The sequence below is a fragment of the Echiichthys vipera genome (assembly GCF_963691815.1).
Source record: "Echiichthys vipera genome assembly, chromosome: X".
NCBI classification, from domain to species: Eukaryota; Metazoa; Chordata; class Actinopteri; order Perciformes; family Trachinidae; genus Echiichthys; species Echiichthys vipera.
Genome location: NC_139825.1, coordinates 42,856,642 through 42,865,593, shown reverse-complemented (window position 1 = coordinate 42,865,593; position 8,952 = coordinate 42,856,642). Strand labels below are relative to the sequence as shown.

Below are 8,952 nucleotides of genomic sequence, written 5' to 3'. Positions count from 1 at the left end.
TCTCACGCTATTGGTATTTTTTTTAAATTTAAGAAAAACACAATGCAAAAATAAATGACATTACTAGGCGGATTTTTTTTTAAAGTTTATATTTAGTTAATATTTTGTCATGTACAATGTGTCCAGGTGCTGTAAAGTGCTGCCTTTCTGTTGTTGTTGTTGCACACAAAGGGAGATGGGTTGGGTGGTGGGAGTGAGCCCCAACAGCCAATCAGCATCGAGTTGGCTGGATTAGGCTGCAGATGATTGGCTGGCTCCGACTGTCATTAACAAAAAAAGCCCTTTACTGTACAGAAGAAGAAAAAGAAGAAAATCACAAATAAATATCTGATTGATGTAATGCCGGCTGACTGGTTGTCTTTGTGAATATAAATGAGTGTGACTTGTTATTTTTTATAAAGTGTATAAAGGGTCAGTGTGTCACTGAGTCATTAGGGCAGCTCAGGGTGAATAATGCACATATAAGAAGTAAATACTCAGAGTAGCTGCTCACATATCTCATTAAAAAGTGCAGAAATAAGCATTTAAATCTTTTTTGGGGGGTTACATGGTGGATAAATTAATAGACAACATTGACTTGGTTTGATTATATTCTGCAACACACTTGAAATAGGCAAACTGAAGTATAACACAATATTTCCATAGGGGCCACCCAAAAGCATGACATCTACTAATTATACAAAAAGTACATTAACTAATACATTAATTTATTCATAAATGTAAATCTCTACTCCTTCTGTGTCCTATATGTTTTTACATGTTTTAAACTCTTCCAGTATCTCATTCATAACTGTAACTATATTTAAAAAACCCTTTATATTCCTACATTTTTAAATTTTAGACCAGCATTTAAGCAGAAAAGGAGAAACACTGTGTTCCTGCACAGAGTGCAGTTGAAGTGGATTACATAAAGTGAAGTGGGCTGGTACACACCCACTTAGGACGGAGCAGGGAGGTATAAGCCTCTTTGTGTTGGTGTGTCATAAACTAATAATGGTAACGGCCATGTCAAAGTGTGAGGAACAGGCGGGCTATAAATGTTCCTTAGTCTGATCTATAATTATACTCTTCAAAGTGAGAAAGCAGTGATAGAAACTGTGAAAATGAGAAAAATAAGTGTAAGTTTTAAGGCTGGCTAGAGAGAAATGCATTAATTTTATGCCATTTTAGTCGGTTTATTTAAAAATATGAACAAAAATGTTCTTCCTCTTTCAACTGAACTATTATAAAACAATTAGATTCGATTAAAACCACTTTTCTAATCTATTTTTTATACTATTTCAGCTGAAAGAGGAAGAACATATTTGTATTTTATCCTCATACACCCTGGAAATGTGAATAAAGTGTAGTGTCTGCATTGTTTACAATCTATCCCACTGACTTTTTTATACTAATAATATTAATGATAAGAAAATGATAAGAAACACACTTTACTTTTATGATTTTAATAAAAATATAATAATTCAGATAGAGAAAGAGTTTAAGTACCTCGGGATCATGTTCACGAGTGAGGAGACGATGGAGCGTGAGTTTGGCCGGAGAATCGGAGCAGCAGGGGCGGAGTTACAGTCGCTCTACCGCACCGTTGTGACGAAAAGAGAGTTGAGGAAGACAAAGCTCTCGATCTACAGGTCAATCTTCGTTCCTACCCTCACCTGTGGTCATGAAAACTGGGTCAGGACCCAAAGAACAAGGTCGCGGGTACAAGCGGCCGAAATGTGTTTTCTCAGGAGGGGCTGGAGTCTCCCTTAGAGAGAGGAGGAGAAGTTCAGCATCCGTGAGGAACTTGGAGTAGAGCCGCTGCTCCTTTGCGTTGAAAGGAGCCAGTTGAGGTGATTCAGGCATCTGGTAAGGATGGACCCTGGGCGCCTCCCTAGGGAGGAGTTCCAGGCACGTCCAGCTGGGAGGAGGCCTCGGGGAAGACCCAGGACCAGGTGGAGTGATTATATCTCCACACTGGCCTGGGAACGCCTCAGGATCCCCCAGTTAGAGCTGGTTAATGTGGCCCGGGAAAGAGAAGTTTGGGGTCCCCTGCTAAAGCTGCTGCCCCCGCGACCCGACCCCGGATAAGAGGCTGAAGATGAGATGAGATAATTCAGATACGTTATTTAGAGCTAGCTGAACTACATTAAATGACATGAATTCCTCTATGACTGGTTGACATTCAAACAGCTCAGAAATAACTCTACTTCCCTTGTTAAAAAGTCTGATTGTTATGTTGATGAAAGTATCAGAATAACCTTAACGATCCTAAGATGTTTTGGAAAGTGGTCGAATCCTCATTTGGGGATGAAACTACAGACTAATTGCCTTCTTGCAGAGTAAAAAAAACATACTCTATCTGACAAACCGGCCCTTCTTCATTATTCTAATGAGCTCTTTGTTTCTTCAGGTTCTCTTTGAGTCCTCACATCCACATAAATCAAAAGTGATCAGGTTTGCCTTCGATCATCTCCTATAAATGCTGCGGCTCCAGGATTCGATCGGACTCTGAGGTCCACAGGGCTCTACAGCGACTGGATCTAAGTAAATCTGCCGGACCAGAACATCGAGAGCCTTTCTTTGTGCGGTCAGCTTCAGACTTTATGGCAGAACCTCGGCGTCATATCTAGGTGGTAGTAGCTCAGTCCATTGGTGACTGGGCTGGGAACTGGAGGGTTGCTGGTTCAATTCCCTGTGTGGACCATGGATGGAGCATGGACTGGTGGCTGGAGAGGTGCCAGTTCATCTCCTGGGCACTGCCAACGAGCTGTTGAGCAAGGCACTGAACCCCCAACTGCTCGGGGCGCCAGTCACTGGCAGCCCCCTCGCTCTAACATCTCTCTATTGGTTGCATGTATATAGGTCCTTTTTGTGCATGTGTGTGTGTTTCGGGCCTGTGTGTGTGTAAAAGGAAAAATAATAGAGTGAAAATTGAATTTCCCCATTCGAAGGACTAATAAAGGAATTCTTCTTCTTCTAATTCACCTCTTTCTGAAAATTAGACTCCTAGATTGTGGAAGTCTGCCTTTATTCTTCTGTAGTTAACGACTAAAGGCCGATCTCTAAAGTGTGTGTTCTCCCCAAAGTTTGAGAAAAGTTGGTAAGTGAACAACTTCAATGGTCTCCTCTCACGACATCAGTCCGGTTTTCGTACAATAACTGCTGCAGTTAAAGTGTTAACGACGTCATAGAGACACTAGATGATAACAGATGAAAATATTGTGCAGCTCTTTGACACAGTCGACCACGTCATCCTCCTCTAGATTGTTATTATCATCTAACCAGGCTTTAAATTGGTTTTCCAACAATTAATCAGACAGAACGCAGCGTGTGTCCAGGCCGACGGGTCTTTTTCCTCTATCGTCCCCGTCCCAAAGGGCGTGCCTCAAGGTCCCATATTAGGGCCACTGTTGTTCACAGTTTACATGAATAATCTTTGTGATAATTTGTCTGACGCTGTGTCCCATCTTTACGCTGATGATAGTTATTTATTGTTCATCTTCTTCAGCTTTAAAATCACTTGAGCTGTTGCAGCCTTCGACACCGTTCAGCTCTGTTTGACTCAGCTCAAGTTAGTGCTGAATGCAGATAAATCAAAGACCATGCTATTGTCAAATGGAAAGCAGCTTCCCTCCCAGCTTCCTCGGCTGTCAACTGTTCATGGGGTTGAAATTGAAATGGTCACACCTTTTAATTACTTGGGCATTTTAATTGATGAGAATCTGTCCTTCAAACTGCACATCAAGAAACTAGTTTCTAAGCTGAAATTGAAATTGAGTTTTTTTTTTTAAAAATAAATCATGTTTTTTATTGCAAGTCAGAAACATTTGATCACCACAACTTTTTTACCCTTGTTGGACTTTGGAGACCTGCTTTTTATGAACGCTCCTGATCAGTATTTAAAGAAATTGGATACTGTATACAACTGTGCGTTGCGTTTTATTACTGGCTGCAGCCATCGTGTGCATCACTGTTCATTATATGCCGTCGCAATTGTCCGTCTTTTTATGTCCGTACACTCTCTCACTGGCTGACTTTTATTCTGCCTACATATTTGTGTTTACACGTGTGTAGAAACCTCAGCAGATGTGACCTGCGTTCTCAGGATATCGTACAGATGCAGGTCCCGAGAGTCAGAACTGAACTGGGCAGAAAGGCTTTTAAATGTTCGGCCTGGACCGATGCGCAGAACGACTTGAAATTGACACATCTCGTAACTCTGTGGGAGTTCAAGAAAACTCTAAAAAACAGAGAATTAAGCTCAATCGGATCTTGTTATTGCACTTTGTAATCTTGTAATCCCACTTTCTCTTTTGTAATCTTAATTTCTTTGTTTTTTGTGTGTAACCACGCTGCTTTTGTGCTGCCGTCTTGGACAGGTCACTCTTGGAAAACAGGGTTTTAATCTCAATGAGTTTTTTTTTACCTGGTTAAATAAAGGATCTTGATATTGACTAGAGGCCGAGGTTGAGATGGCAGTTATTGCTAGGCTAGTTAGCCTTTAGCATGACTAGCATGACTCACTTTAACTTGTTTTAGTTACTGCTTCATTTTGGTAATTTGAGATAACAAACTGAATTGACAAGATGTTACTGTATGATGTTGTTTTGCATTTATAACAGTTTAAGGGAGAGAAATAAAAAGTACATTTTGTGTTAGCTTTAGCTGATTAGCTTTGGCAATCTCCCCACCTAGCTTCATCTATAGTTAGCTAGCTAATGACTCTCTTGCTTTAGCTGTTGGCTGCTTTTGTGTAGGTTTGGCGTTTATGTTTTTACTTGAGTTATAGGCATCATACATACATAGCATCATCATTTCTTATGATAAAACAGATGTAAAAAAACAGACTCAACTTTCACCAAACATTAGGTATGCCGTAGTATTATAGCCCATACAGAAATTATTGAACTAGTCAACTGAACTAGTATAAGAAAATAAACTTTATTTTTATGATATGAATAAATATAATAGTTTAACAAATTAAATGTGTTATTTACAGTTAGAGAACCACATCAAATGACACAAATCCCACTTGAGGCCAAGGATGAGATGGCAGTTATTGCTTCTCTGCTGAGCTAGGCTAGTTAGCCTTTAGCATGACTTGCATGACTCCACTTTGACTTAATTTAGTTACTGCTTCATTTTGGTAATAACAAACTGAATTACCAAGATGTTACTGTATGATGATATTTTTGCAGGTATAGCATTTCATTCAATTCAATTCAATTCAATTTTATTTATAGAGCCAAATCATAACAAAAGTTATCTCAGGACAAATTTTATTTTATTGTAGCTGATATGTTTGGGCAGTTGAGCAGATGTCAGTTCATCCTCTAACAGCTTAGTTCAAAAGTTATCTCAGGACACTTTACAAACTAGATAAAGACCACGCTCTATGACATATGTATAAGAGAAATAAAAAGTACATTTTTGTGTTAGCTTTAGCTGATTAGCTTGGTGAACTCCCCAGTTAGCTTCATCTACAGTTAGCTAGCTCATGGCTCTCTTGCTTTAGCTGTTGATTGCTTCTCTGTAGGTTTGGCTTTAATTATTTTTACTTGAGTTATACATAGCGTTATCATTTCTTATAAAAAATAACAACCAACAACTCCACTTTAACCAATCATTTACCATGTTTGGCTTTGAAGGGCAAAATTATGATTTATTTTATTGTAGCTGATATGTTTGGACACTTGAGCAGATGTCAGTTCATCCTCTAACAGCTTAGTTCAAGTTTTACTTTGTAAGGTCGGAGAAAGAGATAAGATCAGGTCTGGAATAACCAGCTTTGGGGGCTCCGGGGCAGAATTGAGCTGTCGGCCCTCTAAACCCCTGTTTCTCCAAATATCTGTGCAGTATGTATTTGTTAAGATGCCGTCCACACCAAGAACAATAATGATAATTTAAATATATATACTTTAAAAAAGTCCTTCTATATCAAGTGCATCACAACTATGACAACAATGTTGGTGTGATCACTTTCAGAGCGATTTGATGAACAATAGAAACACTGAAAGCCAATTAAAATCCATTTGAATTTATGTCACGTTCAAACACTATAATAATAATAATAATAATAATAATAATAATAATAATAATAATATAATAATAATAATAATAGTAATAATAATAATGTTAAAAAAAGAGTGGGCTACTTACTGAAATCCACACTGATTTCTTTCTCTCCTGCAGCAGGACTATACATACATATATATATATATATACACATATATATATATATATATATGTGTATATATATATATATATATACATATATATGTATATATATATATATACATATATATGTATATATATCTGTGCTCTCTTATTATTAATATTCTTGTGAAGTAAAAGCTAAATTAATTGCTTTCTAAATGTTGTATTTGCCGTTTCTGACTACCTCTTTTATGTAAGTTAATTCAGGAATGTAAGCCTACGTACTGTGAGCACAAAATAATAAAACAGTTAAAAGTAGATTGTAATTTGGGGCAAATATAGAGTATGGACTGGAAAGAAAACTCACAACATTCACATTTCCACCCAAACTTAAAGACCAAATGGGGTCAACAAACATACAATGGATGACTTTCTATAGGCCTATATGAGATACAGTATGATAATCATATGTCATTGTTCTTCTGTCTTGTCCTTTCACTAAAGTCGCTCTCACACTGTCCATCCGTACCGTGCCCAAGCACGTTTCACGGATAGAGTCTAGTTTGTTTGACCAGTGTGAGTGCAACTGTACCGTGCCTTGTTGCAGCACGCTTGACGGCCACGGCCCGTTTGGGAGAGGTGGGCTTTTGTAAAGCACATTTGCACATGTACGAGCACGAGCGTGCGCACATGTACGGTTCTGAGGTCATTTCCTGTGCGCCTGTTGGGACGTAGAAAAAAGAAGGACGGACCATGCACGGACACTTAAAACAATGGTGGCGAAAGGTTCACGTTGGTGTGATGCGGAGGTGGAGTGTTTACTGCAGATTTGGTCGATGAAAAGATTCAAAAACAGTCGACAAAACGCACAAAAACTCTGAGGTCTACGGAAAGATTTGTAAACAAAGCCACGCATCGCCATGACGTCATCAATGCGTGTGACGTGTTACGGCGTGATGACGTATAGGCAGCAAGAAGCATTCACCGAGGCCCAGGTAGTGTGAGTACAAACGGGCCTGGGGTGCGGGGGGAGAGGGAGGGGGGGACAAGTACCCTAAAGCACGGGGCACGGTACGGGCGGACAGTGTGAGTGCGCCCTCAGGCATTAAAAAAAGAAACGTCCACTTAAAGGAATATTTACGACATTCTTTCTGCTCCTAAGCCTGTCAGTCCGGAAAAAGGGCCCTACGTTGTCCGATCATTTCTGCCATCTGGGCCCAGACATTTAATGATTATGGAAAAGCAGATTAAATCTCATTAAATATAAAGTTTAAGAGAGATTACTTGCATTCATATATAGTTGATCTGCAGTATCTAGCGTACCCTTGTCTCCCCTACAGCTGAAGAGTCTTTTAAACCAATGCCATGTCTTTTGACATTAATTGCGGTTGCTACGGATGTCATTATGTCCGTTAACAGGAATGATTCCAGCTATATATGTGGTCAATCTTCAACTAAGCACTTATTGTCTCTCTAAACACTTCAGCCACAGCAGTCTGTTCTTTTCCCGTGTCACAGCTCAATAACTGCGTCAGTTTCTGTCTTTGACAACATTTTCTCCTTCCTGGATAAAAAACAACTTTGTGCTGCTCTCTTCATTGATCTCTCTAAAGCATTTCGTCAATCAAAAGATCCAATTTCTCGACTCAGACTGTATATGTATCTTTTATCTATCCATTATATCTTTTATATCCCTCTTTTATAATGTTGGAAGAACTGTTTTCAGGTACTAAAGCACCGTTTAAACAGAGCGAACTGCAAACAAAGATTTTAAAGCTTTATTATTGTTTGTTTTTTATGGTTCTTACAACCGTTTCTAATTCTTTGTTATTGTATTATTGTGTTGTTTCTGTTCTGTTGATTGTGTTCTTTGTTCTCTTGAAGAAAAGATCTTAATCTCAAAGAGACAGCCTGATTAAATGAAATAAAATAAAAATTAAATTATTAAATTATCTTCCATCATTTCCAAAAACTTCAGGGGCTCCAGAAAACTCGAAAAACTCTATTTGTCTGGTTGGTTAATCCTGGATGAGTTAATTCATTCACATCACCACAGTAACTCAAACAAGCTCGTGCTCATAAAAACGCTAAAATAAAGTTAACGTGTGCTAAGAAGTGACTTCAGACCAGTAGCAGGTCCGACCTGCTCAGATTGACCTTCGACCTGTAGATCAGCTGACCAGCTCAGTTGGCATCCTTGACATCCATACTGAGGTTGTTTTAACCAAGAACACACACACACACACACACACACACACACACACACACACACACACACACACACACACACACACACACACACACACACACGGTCACACTAACCTACAGTGATTTTTTTTTCTTATCTCATCAAACAGTGTGTGTGTTCAGTGGCTATCTTAGGGAGGCTGTGGCAGGTCACAGCTGTTTCATTTGTCTCTATTGTATCTGCTGCAGCTCCTGTTTCTATGGTGTCATCAGCTTCTACTTTAAGGTCTGGGTGGCTGTTGCGCAATGCTGCCACTGATTGGTCAGCTGACACTGAAGAGAGAGTGATCTGGCACACACACACACACACTCACGCACAGACACGCACACACACACACACACCCACACCCACACACACACACACACACACAAACACACACACACACATGGCAAAGGAAGTGTGTCAGATTACAGAAAGTAGATCAGTCCCCTGCAAACACTTCCTCAGCTAGCTATGCTAATGCTAATCTAAACTCAAACACGTTTGACTATCTATACTTGTGAGGACCGTCTCTGACCATCCCTAGCTCAAACCTTTACATAAACCTAAATCTAACATTAATACAA

The 8,952-nt window shown here is 39.3% G+C and overlaps 1 protein-coding gene across 1 annotated transcript in view; it reads left to right on the top strand.

Moving 5' to 3' along the window:
- Positions 1 to 317, top strand: part of LOC310965568 (uncharacterized protein) — a 1,775-nt gene extending 1,458 nt beyond the window's left edge. The window contains exon 1 of the mRNA XM_083939239.1: positions 1 to 317. This exon is cut by the window's left edge and continues 1,458 nt beyond it. The gene's annotated coding sequence lies outside the window, so the exon portion shown is untranslated.
- The last annotated feature ends 8,635 nt before the right edge of the window (positions 318 to 8,952 follow it).